Source organism: Eubalaena glacialis, chromosome 9, assembly GCF_028564815.1.
Source record: "Eubalaena glacialis isolate mEubGla1 chromosome 9, mEubGla1.1.hap2.+ XY, whole genome shotgun sequence".
NCBI lineage: Eukaryota > Metazoa > Chordata > Mammalia > Artiodactyla > Balaenidae > Eubalaena > Eubalaena glacialis.
The window spans coordinates 9,921,351-9,941,394 of record NC_083724.1 but is presented as its reverse complement, the minus strand read 5'-3'; positions in this window follow the sequence as shown (position 1 = coordinate 9,941,394).

The window sequence follows — 20,044 nt, the reverse complement described above, 5'->3', positions numbered from 1 at the left end:
CTCTGAAACCGAACTTGATTAAACCCCAAACTGCGAGAACTTGCCCACTGGGACCACTCAGGGACTTTGACTTCTGGGTGTCAGAGCTTAATTAAAATATTCATCCAGCTGCTCTCCCCTCGCCAAGGGGGCCCAGAGGAATTAAACCAATAAGCCTAATTCTATTAGTTCACCTGCCTGTGTACACAGAGATGCGGAAGACCATTTACGGGTTCAGAAAAAAAGCACCAGACCCACCCTGCAGATTCAGCGTTGGCCGTCACTGCATCAGCGAAACGATCCCCTAAACAGAGTTCCACGTAACACTCAGGAGTCTCAGCTCCTGGCTCTAAACACACGTAGATATTTTTAAACTCTCTTTCAAGAAAATGAAAATGCCAAGCAAGTCGCTGTAAGGATTTATGAGTGTGTTATGATTTATATGTCGTCTATAATAACATGTAACGTTTACTGAATTCTCTGTGCCGCTGGGCTGAGCCTTTCCCATTCACGTCTCAAGGAAATCTTCACTTCCACTCTTTGAAGTAAACACCATTACTATCCCCACTTGACAGATGAGGAAACTGAGGCTCCGTGAGACGAAGTGGCTTGATGCCCAGAATTCTCAGACCACAGAGTCTGAGCTCCTAACCCCTAATATAATGACGGCTTTCCTGACATCTTGATCTTTGTTTTAAATTTTAATTATTTTATATCTGCCCTACACACACACAGTATAAAATTCAGAAGGTAGAGAGGCTGTAAAGGGGAAAGTCAGCCTTGCTCTCACCCTTCCTCAGTCCCCTGGTCCCTTCCCCAAAGCAGTCACTTTGGACAGTTTCTAATGTCTCCTTCCAGAGTTGAAGCTTATTCCAACAAATATGTGTATATTTCCTTTTTAAAAAACACATATGGGACTTTCCTGGTAGTCCAGTGGTTAAGAATCCACGCTTCCACTGCAGGGGGTGTGGGTTCGATCCCTGGTCAGGGAACTAAGATCCCACATGCCGCACGGCCAAAAAAAAAAAAAAAATTTTTAATAAATAAATAAATAAAAATTAAAAACCACATACAGAGCATAGCAGGTACATAATTCTGCAGCTTGCTTTTTTCATTTCCTAGTACATCTTGGAGAGTTCTCCATCTCATGCCTTTTAAGATGGCAATGCCATAGCACAGGAAACTATATTCAATATCTTGTAATAGCCTATAATGGAAAAGAATCTGAAAAAGAGTATATGTGTATATATATACACACACACATACATATGCACATGTATGTATAACAGAATCACTTTGCTGTACACCTGAAACACAACACTGTAAATCAACTACACTTCAGTAAAAAACAAATTTTATAAAAAAGACTTCACACCATTCTATGCAGTAGATTTAGTAGATTGAACCATATGAGAGTGTCAGTATTCAGCACTGTCTATAGGTACCCCTTGGCACCTATAAACAGTGCTGTGCTAGATGACCTTTCACACACTGACAGGTACCATCTATAGCACAGACTCCTAGAAGTGCCACTATCTGGGATGTGGGTAAGTCAAGTCCCTTCCCTTGGCCCAAAGTCTTTGAAACAAAGTGGCCACATTGGCTAATTTCCGAAGCCCATGACATCCCCACATTTGTAATCCCACAGCCTAACTAGAGAGGCCCCCACATCTCATGAACATAACCGCAGCTCCGGGGCCCCCCAGATCACTGTGGAAACAAACGTTTTCCACCAAACACAAACTCCCTTCCTGCTGGCTGTATTTGTCAGCCAGGGAATGAGACATTTCCCAGTGATCAATACAAATAGAGTAGAAATCTAGCCCGGGCAGCAGCAAGATGTGGTTTTTCAATAAGGAGACCTCCAGAGGATATTGCATATTCCTATGACAACAGCCGACAGACCTTGATTTTTAGTGTCAGAACCTGTTTAATGCGATGGCCTGCGGCTGGGGCCTGGTCGAGCACTGGGTGGGTTGTCTTGGGCTGGAACCAGGCTGGTCCTTCAAGGCTGCTGCAGAAACCAGCCGCCACCCTTGCGGACCACCTGTTCACAAAGGCGGCTGCGTTTGCCAGCTGGGCTGCCGTGGAGGCTGCGTGGCTGGCTGGCCAGAGGTGATCTACAGCCACGGACCTGGTTATTTATAGCTCGCCTGTGGTCCCCAATGCCTGGGCATCTCTAGGATGATGGCAGTTTGCCTTAAAAAGGACCAGGTACCTGGCAGAGGTGGCAACGAACGTGATTGACTATTGACAGTCTTTTTCTCATTATAAATTCATCTGGTAACAGAGCAAGTCGAAGAGACTCTCTGAGTTGGTTGCTATTTGAAAAGACTTGAGAAGGGCCAGCTGCGAACTGTCCAGGACAAACTAGGATGTTCTAAAAACACGATTCTTGCCCAAATAACCTAGATGCCTCTGAGTTCCGTCTCTTGATTCTTCTGCCTCTTTTAAAATTATCTGCTGATACAGACCAGGGCTGAGAAAGACGGCAGAAACAGGAAGACAGCTGGCGTTTAAGAGAGATGGGATCGGCAGTGATTTATTCCAAGGATTTGCTATTTTAAGTTATTGTTGTTGTTATGTGTGTGCAATAAATCATGTTTTAAAGTATCTGTTAATAGAGTGTTTTATTCTTTAAAAATATTTTTTTTTCTTTCAAGTGGATGGATTGTTTTTTGAAGCTGAATTCCCAGGTTTTATGAAAAGATGTGATAATAAGTAAGAATGGGTCAATAAATTTTTCCACTGGGAAATTTTGCCACCCAATTTTATCACCTAGAAAAGGTCTTGTCCTTTAAAAAATTAGAAGGAGAAGAAGAAAGGGAGCCTTGGATGGTATTGCTTAAAATACTTTGTTTGAATTTATGTAAATGTATTTAGTCCTTTGGCTTCTTAACCACTGAATTCACGTTTTTGAATTGTAAATAAAATGATGGGCTCTCTGAGTTTCAAACAGCGACTCTCAAAGCTGCATCTACCAAAGCCCTTGAAACCAGGGTATAGTGGTCCCCCAAGGAAGGTCTTGGGGGATGATTACAACATTCCTTTCTGCGACACAATAACGCCCCGCTCGTGGACACTCTCGGACCCTCTGCTGAAAGTAACTGACTGGGCCGAGGCTTAAAACTAATCTTGTCCTCGGCTCCCCGGCAAGAGGTCAGGAGGCGAGTCTTTCAGAATATGATCTCCGGCAAGATCTGAAGGGCTCCGAGAATATAACAAGTTGTAAAAGGGCGGGGGAACGGGGAGAGAGAGAGAAAGGAAAAGAATAAAAGCAAAATTAAATTTTTACAATTAAGTATGTTCCTTTTTTTTTATTTAGTTAATTTCCAACTGCTCACGTTTATTGCACATTAATTATGCATACAGCTTTTGTGCAACTTAAAACGTGAAGAATGTGATCCTTATCCTTTTATGGAAGATCCGGCTGCCACGCTGGAGGCCCTGCCAGAGAAGCTTCAGGTCAGATGGGCCAGGAGCTGCCAACAGCCAGAGGCCTGGACAGTGCTCTCCAATCCCCCACCTCGACTTTCTTAAAAGCGTTTCCTACAGCAGGGGTGATGGCCGTGGGCCCCGAGGGTCCAAATCTAGGGAAAGGATCCCAAACGAGCTCCCCTTGGCTTGTCTTGACCAACATCTATTTCAAAGCCACTGGCCAGACCTGGGGCTAAAACACAATGTGACGAACAAGGGGTGTTGGGGACCCATTACCTTCCTCCAAGTCCCTACCCCACATGCCAAAGGAAGCAGAGGAGGCAGCAGCCCAAGGTGGGAGGCCTTTCCCCTAGTCCCACCCAACCCCAGCACCAGCCTCAGTGCCTGCACCAGTGGCCTCAGGAAGGGACTGGCAGATGGCCCTCTGCCAAAACGCTCTGTGACACCAGAGAGGGCCACAGCCTCTCTGTGCCCTGTCAGGAACTGCGCAGAAAACCCTCTGGATGCCGGCAGGCCCCGTGCCTCTCTTCCTGCCCCCATTTTGGCCTCCCAGCCCAGAAACCCCCAAAGAGGAGCCCACCGCCCGAATAGAGGTGGGGATTCATCACTTGGTATGTCCACTGGGTGGGGCTCAGGAGCCCCTTCCCCAGCTGACCAGACCTGGGCCAAGAGCATAGATGCAGGGGCCCCAGGCCCCTAACTCCAGGAGGGAGAGACCCTGGGGGCTGAACGTCACCACGTTTGGCCAGGACCCCCGGGCTCTTCTCGGAGCAGGGCTCCCTGTGTCCTCGGAAGCTGTACTTCCTCCCCAGCCTGAGGGCAGCTGCCGAGTCACCTCGAGGATACCCACCCTGAGCCAGCGGGGCAGGGCCGTCCCCCTACTTCCTGCCTGGGTTCCAAGCAGACTCGGGACCCTAGCCAGCCACACTCTCACTGCTGGGCGGCTTGGGTAACAGGGCTCCCTCTCTCCGATCCCCAATTCCTCATCTGAAAGGGGGGATCAGACTGGACACAGGGCCGCCCTGGGGTTGGGTAGAATATGGCCTCCAAAGCGCCCAGCCCAGGGAGAGCACCCAGGAAACAGGAGCTCACAGCAGCCCCAGGGTGAGCATGGAGACCCCATTTCACAGTTGAGGAAACTGAGGCTTTTGGAGGGAAGCACCCCCCAGTCTCAGTGGCAGGCCCAGCTGCCTGACAGCTCCCAGTGTCCTCCTCCTGGGTCCCACTGCCCTCAGCTCACGAGGGGCTAGAACCTCCACCCCTCCATCCACTGTGGGTGGAGAGGAGGTGAGAGGAAAGGAAACACACGCTCGGTCCCTATCTCCCTCTGCCGGCTCTCATGGAGGGTTTACCAGAGGCTGTCCACACCCTGCACGGCCTCTCGTCCCTGCTCCCTCCATTTACAACCACAAACTGGCTACCCAGTGCCGGCCTGGGGAACAAAGGCTGCAGGCGTGGCCCAGCCGAGAGGCCTGCAAGGCCGGGCAGCACGCGGCTCCCACCGCAGCCAGACAGACATCAAGAGGTCAAGGCCGGGGCCCAGGACAGGCGCCCGCAGGCCACGCTAGCCCCATGACCCATGCGTGGGAGGGGGCTTTGGGCCTGGGCTGCCTCCTCCTTTTCTGTCGTTTTAATAAAAACTGCTCTCTACTTGGATAAACTGGAAACCGTGCCTCCCGCCCTTCTTTTCTAGACTCCCCACCCCGTCCGGCAGGGACTCGGTGACAAACTTTAAAATAAAATTGTCATCATAAAAGAAGTCAACCACACATACTAATAAACAACACGCTTAACATCTATTACTCTGCCTTCTGACAAACTAAAATGTGAAAACATGCCAAAATTCGGGTTTCATAAAACAATTTTTCATCAAGTTCTTTCCTTTGACAAAATGCCTCTGTTTCATTCCTGGTTGGCGAGACTCACTTCAAACAGAAACGTTTCCAGAAACGGGTCTCGGGTCTGACACTCCCAAGCACCTTCAGCTCTCTGAGACTTTGCCTGATGGACCACGCTGTGGGCTTTGCTAGGGAGCACCCGGCGGGGGGTGGGGAGAGGGGGGCACCATCGTTCTGAAACAGAATCTTAACAAACCAGCCAGTCACAGGCACCGAAACCCCACCATTTTATTGTGGTAAAATACATAATATTTCTCTAACCATAATCCTAACCATTTGTAAGTGTGCCGTTCAGTAGCATTAAGTACACTCACATGGTTGTACAACCGTCACCTGCATCCATCTCCAGAGCCCTTTGCATCTCGCAAAGCTGAAATTCTGTCCCCATTAAACCACAGCTCCCCATTTCCCCCTCCCACCAGCCCCTGAAACCACCACTCTACTTTTTTTTTTAATTTTTTTTTTAATTTTAATTTTAATATATTTATTTATTTATGGCTGTGTTGGGTCTTCGTTTCTGTGCGAGAGCTTTCTCCAGTTGCGGTAAGCGGGGGCCACTCTTCATCGCGGTGCGCGGGCCTCTCACTGTCGCGGCCTCTCTTGTTGCGGAGCACAGGCTCCAGACGCGCAGGCTCAGTAATTGCACCACTCTACCTTTTGTCTCTGTGAATCTGCTCTAAGTACCTCACATAAGTGACATCACACAGTTCTTGTCCTTTGGTGACTGGCTTATGGCACTGAGCTAACAACCTCCAGGTTCCTCCATGCTATAGCCTGTGTCAGGATTTCCTTCCTCTTTAAGGCTGAATACTATTCCATCATATTCCACCCAAACTCTCCTAACGTCACACACACAGGTACAAGATGCTTCCCCTCAGGGAGGGGAAGGGGCCTCACAGCGCCTGGGGAGGCACCACATCGCACCCTCACCCCAGATGTTTTGATGGTCCCGAGGGAACTGGAGATTTGAGGGTACGCCAGTCAGCCCAGGTCTCAGAGATTCAAACAGCTCCAGTCTGTCTGCCAGGCAAGCCCCCACTCTCCCCAAATGCCTCCCTCCTCTGGGCAAGGAAGGAGCCGGAAGGACAGACCCCTCTGTACTCTGGAGCATAAGGGGGGATTCAGGGATGGGCTGTGGCCGGGGATGCATTCAATCAACAAACACCTCAAAAGCACCCATTGCGTGCCCACGCTCTGCTCTCACGGAGCTCACGGGCTTTGTCACCAGAGTGCCGTCCCCTCCTCCTCCAGCTGCCCTGGATAGAGATGGAAACCAAAGGAAGCTTTTAAAATAACACTCTGCCAGGCCTTTTGTTTTTCTGAGGTACCAGCACTTGATTTTTAACTAATTATCAAAATCCCTCCCTCTCAAATTACTGTTAATTTTCTTCACATGGTAATGGTGTTACGGTTACCGAGGGGAATGTCCTTATTCTTAGAAAATGCACACTGAAGTATTTAGGGATGGCATACGGAATTTACTTTTAAACTTATAACAAAAAATACACAGATACAGATATGTGTATACATAGATAAAGCAAGTACAGTAATAAGTTCGCTTGTGTTGAATCTAGGAGGTGGGTATGTGGGCATTCCTTGGACTGGTCTCACGATTTTTCTATGTATTTGTAATAAAAAGTTCTATGTATTTGAATATATTTGTAACAAAAAAAAAACAACCCAATGGAAAAATGGGCAGAAGACCTAAACAGATATTTCTCTAAAGAAGACATACAGATGGCCAGCAGGCACATGAACAGATGCTCAACATCACTAATGATTAGAAAAATGCAAATCAAAACGACAACGAGGTACCACCGCACACCGGTCAGAATAGCCATCATTTGAAAATCTACAAATAACAAATGCTGTAGAGGGTATGGAGAAAAGGGAATCCTCTTACACTGTTGACGGGAATGTAAATTAGAGCAGTCACTATTGAAAATAGCATGGGGGTTCCTCAAAAAATTAAAAATAGAGTTGCCATATGATCCAGCGATCCCACTCCTGGGCATATATCTGGCCAAAACTATATTTCAAAAAGATACACGCGGGGGCTTCCCTGGTGGCGCAGTGGTTGAGAATCTGCCTGCCGATGCAGGGGACATGGGTTCGAGCCCTGGTCTGGGAAGATCCCACATGCCGCGGAGCAACTAGGCCCGTGAGCCACAACCACTGAGCCTGCGCGTCTGGAGCCTGTGCTTCGCAACAAGAGAGGCCACGATAGTGAGAGACCCGCACACCGTGATGAAGAGTGGCCCCCGCTTGCCGCAACTGGAGAAAGCCCTCGCACAGAAACGAAGACCTAACACAGCCAAAAATAAATAAATAAACAAATAAATAATTTTTAAAAAAAGATACATGCACTTCAATGTTCATTGTAGCACTATTTACAATAGCCAAGACATGGAAACAACCTAAATGTCCATTGATGGACAAATGGATAAAGATGTGGTATATATACACACAATGGAATACTACTCAGCCATAAAAAAGAATGAAATAATACCATTTGCAGCAACATGGATGGACCTAGAGATTCTAATACTAAGTACGTCAGAAAGAGAAAGACAAATACCATATGATATCACTTATATGTGGAATCTAAAATATGACACAAATGAACTTATCTAAGAAACAGACTCACAGACACAGAGAATGGACTTGTGGCTACCAAGGGGGAGGGAGGGGAGAGGAGGGATAGATTGGGAGTTTGGGATTAGCAGATGCAAACTATTATATATAGAATGGATAAAAAACAAGGTCCTACTGTATAGCACAGGGAACTACATTCAATATACTGTGATAAACCATAATGGAAAAGAGTATGAAAAAAATGTATATATATGTATAACTGAATCACTTTGCTATACACCAGAAATTAACACATTGTATAATAAATATACTTCAATAAAATAAGTTTTTTTAAAAGTTGGGGGAAAGTCCTCTGCTCTCATCATGCCCCTCCCTTTATCGCTGTTTCCCTCTGCACCCTCTTACCACAAATGTGACCCAGAGGTCCAAGAGGGCATGTCAATGATGGTACATGGAAAGAACACTCTGCCAGGGGCTCGAGCAGGAATTCTCAACTCTCCAGCTCCTAACGGAGGCGTCATGTGGCTCCGCCCACAAGCCGCGGGTCCAGGTGGGAGCGCGAAGCAGCAGGGGCACCACTGCCCTGACACACACCATCCCTAGGGACCCACAGGGGCCAGGGGAGGGCTGCCACCCCACACTGTGAGGCTCTGTCCCCAGCTCTCGCTCGGGGCGTGGCTGCACTCTGGGGCGTCCCGATCCACTGTGGAGCGTGTGGCCCAGAACCCACTGCTGATCAGAATCAGAAACCACCCCCCCTCCTTGAACACAGAAACCGCATCCACCTCACTGGCCACTGTGCCCCCGGTGCCAGCCCAGGGCCTGGCACAAAGTGGGTGTCTGATGGAATGAGTCAAGGCTTACAAGGTTCTCTTTTCACAAGTTAGACAAAAGTTAAGGTCCTTGCTCACAGCCCAGCGGACCACAGAGATCAAGAGTGACTGGCCGCGGCGACAGGGGCCTTGGGCACAGCTGCCGCCCGTCTACCGGGCAGCAGCAGCGAGGACGAGCAGGCAGCAGGCCGGAGGAGCCCTGATGGGAAAGCCTCAAGGGCAGGCAGCTGGGATCAGGGCAGGGGGGCCAGAAGGCGGGGGTGGGGCGGCAGGCCACCAGACCAGGGACAAGTCTGACCCTGAAGTCCAGGTGAGCCTCTCCGGAGCTGCCTTTGAAAGCGGGACCTCTCTTGTGGGAAGGCCCTGGGAGGGGACAGTCTCTCTCTGGCCACTCACCGTCTGCCGTCCAGAAAGGGGGCTTTCCTCCCTGATAAGGAGGAACCACCTGAGAGGGCGTGTTCCTCTAATCAGAGATCACAGACAAGTCCCACTGGCTGGGGGTCCTCTTCTCTCCTCCTGCTTCAGGGTGCCTGGTTCACGGCTCGCCCCTGCCAGACCCACTGCCCGGGGCAACCTCTGGACACCGGGGGGAGGCAGGACCTCAGGGCTGGGGTCTTGCTAACATTATGACTGTGGTCTTACTGAAAGCCCAGTCACGAGTAAGAAGACATGAGGGAGGGTCTGTGCACCTAGAAAACTGGTGTGTTGAAGGGGCTCAAGGGCCAGCTGAGGCTCCCGCCCCTTCAGGAAGGCCAGTGGTTAAGAGCTGGGCCGTAGGGTGACAGATCCAGTCCCATCCTGCCTCTGACCAGTAGGCCACGGAACTCGGAGCCTCCTTTTGCCCCTCTGTAAAAGGGGCACCGTATCATCCTTGTCAAACATTTGGCTCGGTGCCCAGCAGAGTAAGCAGACAGCATTATCTTTGCTGCCGCTGCTGTTACTGACCTGTGTTCGCTCACCATGCCAGCATCCCCCGTGGCTGCTGAGAAGCATTTTAGGTGATTTTTTTTTGCTGGCGGCCAGCAGACCCGGTGTGGCTGGCAAGCAGTTCTGAATATCAAGCCCAGCAAAGCCCCCTCCTCTCCCCCAGTCCGTGGCCTGGGCCAGCATCCCCACTCCAGGGCTTGCCACCTCCCTGCCCTTCCCAGGAGGTGGGATGGCCTGTGTCCCCTGAGGACAGAGGCCAGGGACTTTGGCCCCCTCTGTCATGAAAGAGCAAAACCACCGCAGGGTTCAAAAGGAAAAGAGGAAAACCTGGTAACTCGACCCAGACGGTCCATCCGCTTTATCAAAGCTGAGTCCAGGGAGCAGCGTTCCCACCAGGAGAGGCCACAGCCTCATTAGGGAGCTCTGGGGACGATGAAAAAGCCCGGCTGCAGCGCACATCCCTAGGACAATTAGGCCTTGTCCCCTCCCTCCCTCCCCCCCCCCGCCCCCGCCTTCAAAGGCAATCTGTGTGTGTGTGTGTGTGTGCTGTCTTTTTGATTCTGTTTCTCTCTCTCTCCCTCCTTTCCACCTACCCTCTCACCACTCCCAGCACCAAGCCATTCTGCATGCCGTTACCGATCCGTCCTCTGCCCACTGGGTACCCACACATGTTCCACACCAGAAAAGAACTCCCCCCACCCCCAGAGACCCTGCTTTCATGTCCTTGGCACTGGCCCCAAGACGCTGCCCCCAGACACCCAGCTCAGCCAAAAGATGGGAACGGTGCGATCACTTCCGTGGATTCCTCCTCCTGGACTCCAGCTCTCCCAGCCCCCGGGGACAGAATGCAAACTATTCCCCCAGAGCAAACTCCCAGCTCCGGTTTCCGGATGCCTCCCTCCACGCAGCAGTCTGAGCCTAAGCGGAGATTCTCCTCCAGATCCCCACGAGCACCTCCCCCGCCCCTTCCCATGGAATGTTCCTTACCCACTGGCAGGAGTCCTAAGCAGGGACAGTAACACATTCCACTGTACCCGGGAGGCTGCCTGGGACTTCGTTTGAGAGGCATCCTGCTGTCAGGAGACACGGACTCGTTTTTGGAATGCCACCCCAAATAGACCCAGGCCCCGAGCACGACACGGGCCTCCCCAGTCCTGCCAAGCCCACCGCCGGCCGCCCAGGCCCCTGGCACCGTGGGACTTTCCTGTAACCAACAACGCCACTTGGGAGATGCCGATTCTGACATCAGGCAATTATTTGAGGGGATCAGCCTGTTGTTTTAAGTGAGAAGGCAAATTCTAGAGGCTTGCTTTTGTCATAACACCAGAGGAAGCGGGCGCAATATTTGCGAAATTAGAAACAGCCTTGGGTCTCAGGCCCTCGCTGATGGCACCCAGGTATTAATCCATTAAGGCAATCAAAAGAGCTTAAATAAAAGTCTGAAGGCTGCAATATACATGTCCATGAACAAGCAGTAAAACTTCCTGAAAAGGTGATTTCAAAGCCATATTGCCCACGCTTGGCAAATTGCATATTTAATTATTTTGTCAGTCCTGCTCTCTCCTCTAATCTTTGGGGAAAATGCCTTTGGACATACGAAACCAGTTAGGATAATTAAGGTACGATGGAATTAGGTGTCGGCTGATTTCTCAGAAAGATGGCATCCTCTAACCTGGTATGAGATGTGTGCAGGCCCCAAAAGGCAGTAACGTTGGTAATGTCTGCCTTTCTATAGAAAGATCAAAGGTCTTTTGCCCCTTTCAAGATGTTTGTAGAATTTGTTTCCCAATTATCCCACATTTGCGCACTGGGACATCCTAGTTAACTCTTTGATGGCACCTCTGGAATTGGGCCGTAATTGACATCAAGCCGCACTTTCCGGCTCCAGGCTCCGGGCCAAGATTCTGATCTGAGATCTATGATCCCAAAGGGAAGAGGATGGATGGGAGCTGGAAAGGGGGTGCAGGCTGAGGTTTGGGTCCCTTGGGTTTCAGCCAGGCTCTTTGCTCAGTGAAGCAGAACTCTCCCCATGGTTCAGACTTGGCAAATGGAGTGTAGGTAAACTCCCCTGCTCTCGTTCTGGTGTGAATTAGGACTAAGATTTTGTCTTTGCAAAATTTTGCCATCTTTAGAGCAGACCCTGACTGCCTTTGGATACCATTCTAGAAAAGAAATACACTGAATACATTATTTTCCCATATTGGAATATTTCTCCTGGTCCGGGAAGATGTTAAAAAAAAGAAAAAGCCATCAAATATTTGGAAAAAGTAAGAAAAAGCCATCAAGATTTGATGTTTCAGTTATGGCATCTTGAAACTAAATGTGATTAGGATTAGCACGCCACGGTATAAAGTCAGATGTCAAAAAATTTTAACGAAAATCTAACATAAAGACTTTTTTCTGTGTGTTTTACTTGCTTTTTATCTGTTTCCTTTCTTTTCCGTGTTCTGTTGATCTTTCTTGACTCTGCAAATATTTTTTCCTGATTGCTTAGTTCAGATAACATCTTTAACATCTTTCTGTTAGCTTAAGAAAGAGAGGGAGTGGGAAAGAAAAAGAAAGACCTTTCTAAGTCTCTTTATATGCAAAGGCAATGGCCCTTTTGGAAATAATTTTTTGAAAAAGACCTCAACAATTTGAAAAATGAAATACCATTGATCCCAAGAATCATATTCCAAGGGCTGGCCCGAGAACATTTGCTGGTATTTTGTCTTTTTCCTTCCTTCCATTTTACGTCTTAAAAAAATCCACCTGTGTCCTAGCAAGTTTTAAATCAAGGAGATGAGCTTCCAGAAGCATCAGAGGGAAAAGTTTGCCTTACACCGTCGGCTGTTTTCCATATTCTTCCAGAGAAAGCGGAGATCACAGAAGCAGCTTGCCCGGCACTGCCGTGTCCTCCACAAATGACGAACTCAAAAACGCCTCATTTCCCCGATAAATAATTCCCATTGTGAGGGAGCCCTCCAAGCCTCCTCCAAAAATATATACCGAAAGAAAGATAGCGCAAGAAAATGCATTTTCTGTTCTTTGCAACAGTAAAGGAGTGATTACAGCCTCTGGCGTCTCCGAATTGTGAGAGCAGTGCCTCCAGCCCGGGTTCCTACTGCCAGAGAAATGCCTGGAAGGTTCTTCCCGGGAGGACACAGCAGTCCCAACTGGGGAAGGGGCCCTGGGTAGAGTTGTCAGATTTAGCAAATAAAAATACAGGATGCACTATTCAATAGGAATTTCAGGTAAACAAGGAATAATTTTTTTTAGTGTAAGTCTGTCCCAAATATTGCATTGGACACACTTATACTAGAAAATTATTCCTTGTTATCTGAAATTCCAGTTGGATGGAGTGCCCTATATTTGATCGAACAACCCTAGCCCTGGGTTCCAGAAGGGGTCAAGGAAGCTGAGCAGGGACATCCTAGTTTTCCATCCAGAAGCAGAATCAAATCATCAAGAAAACAGTGCTTCAGCTTGGGCTGGAACAATGCTTGGCCACCATCATCTGGCCGTGACTCCACAGACCTGTTCCATTCTCTCTCTCTGTACCCCGGTTTTCCTATCATGCGTTGGGGATTGGGGTGAGGTCTGCAGGAAGGAAGTAAGCCAGCCAGCTCTGCACCAGCCCTGAGCATGGCTTTCCGGGGTCTCTCCCGCTCCTCCCTTCCCAGGCCCCCCAGGTCAGTGGCCCTGGCCCTGATGCGAGGGAGGAAGTGCCAGGCTGGGTCACCCTGTGAGCAGACAGAGCCTGTGCTTAGAGCACTGGCTGAACGCAGACGCCTAGATATTTTAGTTGGATTTTTAAAGCACCAAAGTATTCACTGTGGGTAGAACTGGGACTTTGCAGGCCTTCCTCACCCTTACTTTACAGTTTAGTACTTTACAGTTTATCTTGATGAGCTATGGGGTTGGGGGTTTCATGTTGGGGGGCTTTGGCCGCTAAAGGTCTCGCCTCCTGGGACCAGCTGTCCCCAGCCTGCGGGGGCCCAGACCTCCGAGACGTGGGTCTTCCCGGAATCCTGACTGTTTAGCCTCAGAGGCTCCTGTCCAAGGCTTGAGGCCCCAGACCGCTGGCCCTGCTACTGGAGCAGTGGGGCTTCTGGCCCACGAGGCAGGGCTGGGTGGGAGAGGGTGGTGGATTCATTCAAATCATATTGTAGAGGAGGGGGGTCAGTGCATCAAGGCTAACTTTCTGAATTCTCTCTCTCTCTGGCCCCCAGGCCCTAGCTCGGAGCTGCCATCCTGTTTCTTACAGCTCCTCAAAGCCCGACCACTCCCCTCAGCCAGTTCTTTCTGCTATCCCCCCTAATTCTCTCCTGCTGTAGAAGCTCTTCTGGTTCTGCCGGGCCTCCAGGGAGACAGAGAACAGCTGGTCAGCATCTGGTGCTCTCCATTAGCCGGGGCCCCGGCCCCCTGGGCCTTCCGCTCCCCAGGCGCAGTGACCCTGCTTCCTCTAAACTTTTGGCTGGGTCCCGTGCTCCGGGCCTTTCATCATGTCCATCGCTGCCTCTGAAGCTGCTCCAGGCTCCCTGGACCTCCTATGGCTTCTGCTGGCCCGGGCCAGGCGGACCAGTGGGAGTCGGGGCAGGGGGTGAATGACCCTCTCTCCTCCCAGCACAGAGAAGTGGTGGGGGGGGGGGCAGCCGTGTCCGGGGGACGGAGGCAGAGGTCAGGGCCCTGCCAGGTTCCCCCACTGTTAGGTGAGCCTCAGCTTGTGGTCTGCAAGCTGGGCAGCCTGTGCCCTCCCTTGAAGGTCTGATGGGAGGATGCCTGCAGGTGATATGGGTAGGGTCCTCTGCTTCTGTTCCCAAACTCTCTTCCTCCACTGGGTGACTTTGGGTCAGTAACCTCACTTCTTAAACCTGAGCTTCCTGGCACACAACGGGGTAGTTAAGATTCCAGAGGTAAGCCCCTGTCCTCCGGGTGCTTTGCCCTGACCCGCAGCAAGACCTCAGGACCTGTATTATCACGGGTGCTGCGCCCAGTGACGGGATCGTTATCGTTACCTTCCCAGACAAGGAATGTGCACATCCCAAGGCTCAGCTGTCCAGGCCCTGCTCTACCTCCCTCCCGGCCCCAGATCCGGAGACTGTGGGATTCTGCGCAGCCCCCTGGCTGGGAAGGAGGGGCCTGCGAACACAGCTGAGTTAAGTGTTCCTCCTCAGGGCTTTCAGAAAGATCTGGATTATCTCCTCTTTCCAGAAGCCTCTGTGGCCCCAGTGTGTTGTCTCTGCTGAATCCAGCAGCTGCTCTCCCTAGCGTGGGTGGCTTCCCTGGGTGGGGGCATGCATGCACCAAGCCATATAGACAGACCTCAGGTCATGTCCCTACCGCCACCATGGAAGTGTCCCAGAAATGCCAGTTATTAAGTGTCCAGAAGCAACATACACCCTTTGATTTAGGGATGAGCTCAGCATCCCGACCTCTGGTCCTCAGAGGCACCTCGTCCTGGAAGAGGCTGCAGATCCATGTCGGGCCCCCATCTCTCTCCCCTGGGCCTCCGTGAACCCCCAGGAGCCTAGGGCTGACTCTCCAGCTCACATCGAGGTTAAGAAAGAGCCACTGGCCGCATCCCCGCTCCCTCAGCCACAAGGCATCGTATCTGCCCATAACCCAGCACATAGCTCGCGATTAATTTGGTGATCACGACATGGAAAGAACCCCGGAGACTAGAGAGATATTTATTAAGTGCAAACTTCTAATTAATTCATGGAATGCAGATGAAAACTACTCCTTAAGTAATCTGTTTTTTTCTAGTGACTGAGCTACCACCTATTTTTCTAGCAATTACTTTTAACATCCCAAAAATTGCCCTGAAGATATGCAAAACACATTTCCTATGAATCGCACTTAAGAGAGGCAAGCTGTCTTTTCTCTCTGTCCCAGTTACTAAGAAAATGGGAAGTCAAATTTATTGATAATCACATTTCCACAGCAGATCCTAATGGGGGTGACTCTCTCACAGCAAACAAGGAAAGGAAACCAAGAAATCAACCAGAGAACACGCCTTCAACGTCTTTGTGTGTTTGCCAAGCCTGCCAAGGTGTGTGGGTTCCAGGGTGGAATTCTCCTCAAGTCAAGCGGCAGCAGCGAGGCCCCGGCCCCCCCAGGGCTCGGTGAGTGGCTCGGATGGAATCTAGGGCCCTGAGAACTTACCTGCAGGCGTCCGAGGGGCAGGTCGGTCTCCGGAGCTGCCGGTGCCAGGGCTGGCCAGGGGAAGTTGGAGAAGCTGTGTGTGGAGGCCCTCTGTGGACAGGTGCACAAGCCCACCTCACTCCCAGGCTACCTGCGGTTTAGTGGACATTTATTAGAAGCCCACGCAATCTCATGAAGCACCTGCAGGCAATAAAACCCCTCACATGTGTGAGGCCTTGAGGAAATTAGCGGCCCCTCCCTGGGGATGCATATTTTGTGAAGATGTTTATTACAGATGAAGTGCTCCTGGGGTGGAACATTAACAAGTTGTAGAGTGATAAAAGGATTTTTATCCTTTTTCAGTGACAGAAGTAGGAAGGAGGCTTTAACGGAATCTATAAAAGACCCATTTCCTAATGAATTTTCTTAACTCTTTATTAATAGGGTTGGCTGAGTGGAGTCAGGGTCCTTGGACTGCTGGACAAGGGGGGTGGGGCAGAATGGGGGCTGCAGGGCCTGGATGTTGGACAGAGGATGCGCAAGAAGGATGTAGGTGGGAACTCCAGGCACAGAAGGCCATCGGAGAGCCCGGGCACATGGGGAATGCTTTCTGCCCCAGGAAGCTCATTTGGAGGCCCCTCCAGGTGATGGGGTGAGTCAGGCCAGAAAGCAGGTTCCAAGCCCCTGTTTTTAACCCCCTGTTCCCCACTCCAGCCTGCAGGCCATTACTGAGATGAAAGCCCAGAGAATGCCTTTGGACCATGACTGAGGAATCTAATTGAATTATATGAACACAGTTAAACATCTGCTTCAGAGAGGCAGGGCTCACTTTCAAGACTGGATGCTTCAGGAGTTAATAGGCTATTTGAACAATATAGGCCGAGAGCCGAACACAGGTGGGCTGTGTTAATAACTTTATTTAGACCCACTTTTTTTTTTCCCCTTTGAGGCGCACAAGCCTTCCATTAATGCATTCATTAGAGTTTATGGCCGGGCTCTGGTTTTCTCCTAATGACACTGTCCAGACCCGGCTCCCCAGCTAATTGAGGCCAGCTGCCCGGCTGCCCCGCCCCGGCCTCGGGACCCAGTGTCACCAGGATTAGCTGCTGGGGCTGGAGCTGGAGCTGGGCCTGGGCCTGAGCAGGGGTGGAGATGATAGCAGTTGGGGAAGGGAACCCTACTGCTCCCCCCCTCACTGTAGCTGCAGGGGAGGAGGGGGTCAAGGGAGCCTGTGTTTCTGGAGGCCACCCCAGCCCCGCCCAGATGGGTGGGCTTCCATCTCCACGTCTCCTCATCGTGGCCGATGTTGCCTCCACTCCTGCCCCCTCCTGGCCCTTCTCCCCACCGCAGTCACACTGATGTTCCAAGAGGCCAACCTGATGCCACCAGGCCCTGCTGAGCAGCTTGCTGTGGCTCCCCAGGGCCCTCAGAGAAAAGTTCAGACGCCGTCTTGGCATTCGACATCCTTCTAGTTGCCTTCAGTCTCATCTCTCATCCCTCCTCTGCTTGTGTGTGGACCAGCAGCCAGGAATGCCTCCCCCTATTCCTCATGGACCCCCATTCTCTCAATTCTGCCAGACCTAGTTCAAATGCAACCTCTTCCAGGAAGTCTTCCTTTTCTGCCTGGATCAGAATCCTATGAATGTGTATATGTCTTGTCACTGACCACCTCCCCCAACTAGAACATGAATACCTTGAGGAGAGGATATATGTTCATTATTATTACTAAAATAACTATAACACACTAGTGGCTCCCACTTGTCAACCATTTGCTGTATGTCAGGTACTTTACAAGCATTAACTCACGAACTCTCCACAGCACCCCAGGAGATACGTTTTATTGTCCCCATTTTACAGATGAGGAAACTGAGGCTCGAGGACAGGAAGTTACTTGCTCAAGAATACCCAAATCTCCCATTCACCAGCTGGGTGACCTCACTTCACCTCCCCGACCACAGCAACGACATCATGGGATTGTAGCAGCCGTGTGCTGGAACTGATTCAGACCGGCTCACAAGAGCTGCTTGTTAAATTCTCAGGAATTAATTTTGTAAGCTGGTCATTAGAAACAGCCATTGTTAAAAATTAAATTAGGTAAACTTACAATTAAATAGGCAATATTAAAATTAAAGGTAATAAATACTCCAAACCTGTCAATTCCTATAAAATTACTTCATTTTACTCTCATCGATGCCCTGGAGGTTGTCTGAGTCTATTGTATCTGTGGTGGAAATTCCACATGATGCTGTGCCACTGCCCATCTCTTCAAATTCCACCTCCCATAACATCGCGTCAGTCACTTGAAATCAACCATGGTTGAAGTATTTACATCATGGAAATTGGCAAACTCTACAAATCAGGGTTTGTACGTTTTTTCTCCAGAGAGCTGGTTGGGAGACCTGTACCAGCACACCACTGGGTTATAGAGAAGAGTCAATAAAGAAATCACTCTGAGCACAGTGCCTGGTACATACTAAGTGCTCAATTAAAGTTCGCTTAGACGAAGATTGAGTGGTGATGATGACAACAATGATGTCATGCTCCCCGTGCTCCAAGCCCAAAACCTCTATTCAGCCCAGGCCTCTCTCCTGAGCTCTAGACCCACCTGGGCCCAGCTTCCCAGACACCTCCACTAGGTTGCCCAAGAGCCCCTTGGACTTGACACGCCCAGAACAGAATCTCCCCTCTGGGGCTCCCCAGCTCAGTGAGGCGCAAGGCATCATCAGTCTCGCCTTCTCCCTGCCTCCCTGCCCCTGAACCAACCCTTCACCCCTACCCCTTACCTGCACTGGGGTAACTTGCCAGTCTCACTCCTTCCATGCCACGCCCCTCCCAACGGGCAACATGACCATCCCCAAGCATAAATCCAACCACTCATTACCCTTGCCTGGCTCCTGATTCACTCAGAAGAAGGTCCAAGCTCCTTGCCATCACCCGAGGCTTGCCCCCTTCCCCAGCCTGCCGCTGCTCTCTACTGGCTCCCAGCCGCACCTCCCACCTCACCCCTCAGGTATTCCGCTACCAGCAATGCCAAACTGCTTGTATGGACTGGGCACATTCTTCTAGATGGTGTTCTGAGTACTGGGGCCACAAGAGTGAACAAGACAAACTCCCTGTTCTCCCGAAACTCCCATTCTAACAGGCAAAAAAAAAGTTAAAAATCATATATATATAGCATATCATATATTATGATATACACATACATATAGCATAAAATGTGTGTGTATGTATGCATATATATGTATGTGTGTGTATAATATCAGGTGGCTTTACTAGCTTGGAAGAAAATAAAGCAGTGTAGGGACAGAGAATGAGAGGGCTGTTGTTTTATACAGGGGTCGAGGACAGCCTCACCAGTTGGTGACATTTGGACAGAGACCCAGGGAGAGTGAAGGTGTGAGTCTCTAGGCAGAGGGAACAGGCAGTGCAGAGGCCCTGAGTTGGTACTGTTTGGGGTCTCCCAGGAACAGCAGTGGTTGGAACAGAGTGATCAGGTAAATTCAGAGAAACACAGGGGCCAGATCACATCAGGCCTTGCTCACACAAAGGACTTTGGAAAAAGTCCTAAAAAGCCATTCGTGGATTTTCAGCAGAAGAGTGACATGACATGCTAGGAGGCAACTACAATCATCCTGAGAAGAGATAACAGAGTTGTGCTTGTTCCTCTTTCTGGATCTTGGCTCACTATATCCCCTTAGCATGGAATGACCTGTCCCCACTTCTCCTCATCATGTAAGACTAATTCCAGGGCCACCTCCTCCAGGAAGCCTCTTGGATCTCTCTTCCTGGGTTGGGTCGGATGGCCCTTCCCCATGCTCCCATAATGCCACTCATATCCCCCCAACTGCAATTACCTCACTGTGTATAATGTGTGTTTACTCACCTGTTTCCCCAATAGCCAAATAGCACCTTGAATACAGGGGCTGGGATTCTTTCCCCCCAGGGCCAGCATGTGACCAGGCACAAAGGAGATGCTCAGTGAACATGTGTTGATGTGAACTAAAAGATACAACAATATTAACACAGTGAATGCCATTCAACAGGCATTCAAGGAACACCTATCAAAGGGAAGCTTCTACAGGGTGCCAGAGATTCTGCACTGAACAAAACAAGCCTGTTCCTATCCTCTTGAATCTCCTACTCTAGGGTCTGGGGAACTTCCAGAAGTTAGATGTGGCCAGAATATAAGAGAGGGAGGGAGAGTGATGAGAGCTGGTGCAGAGTTCAATCATACTCTACCTTGAATGT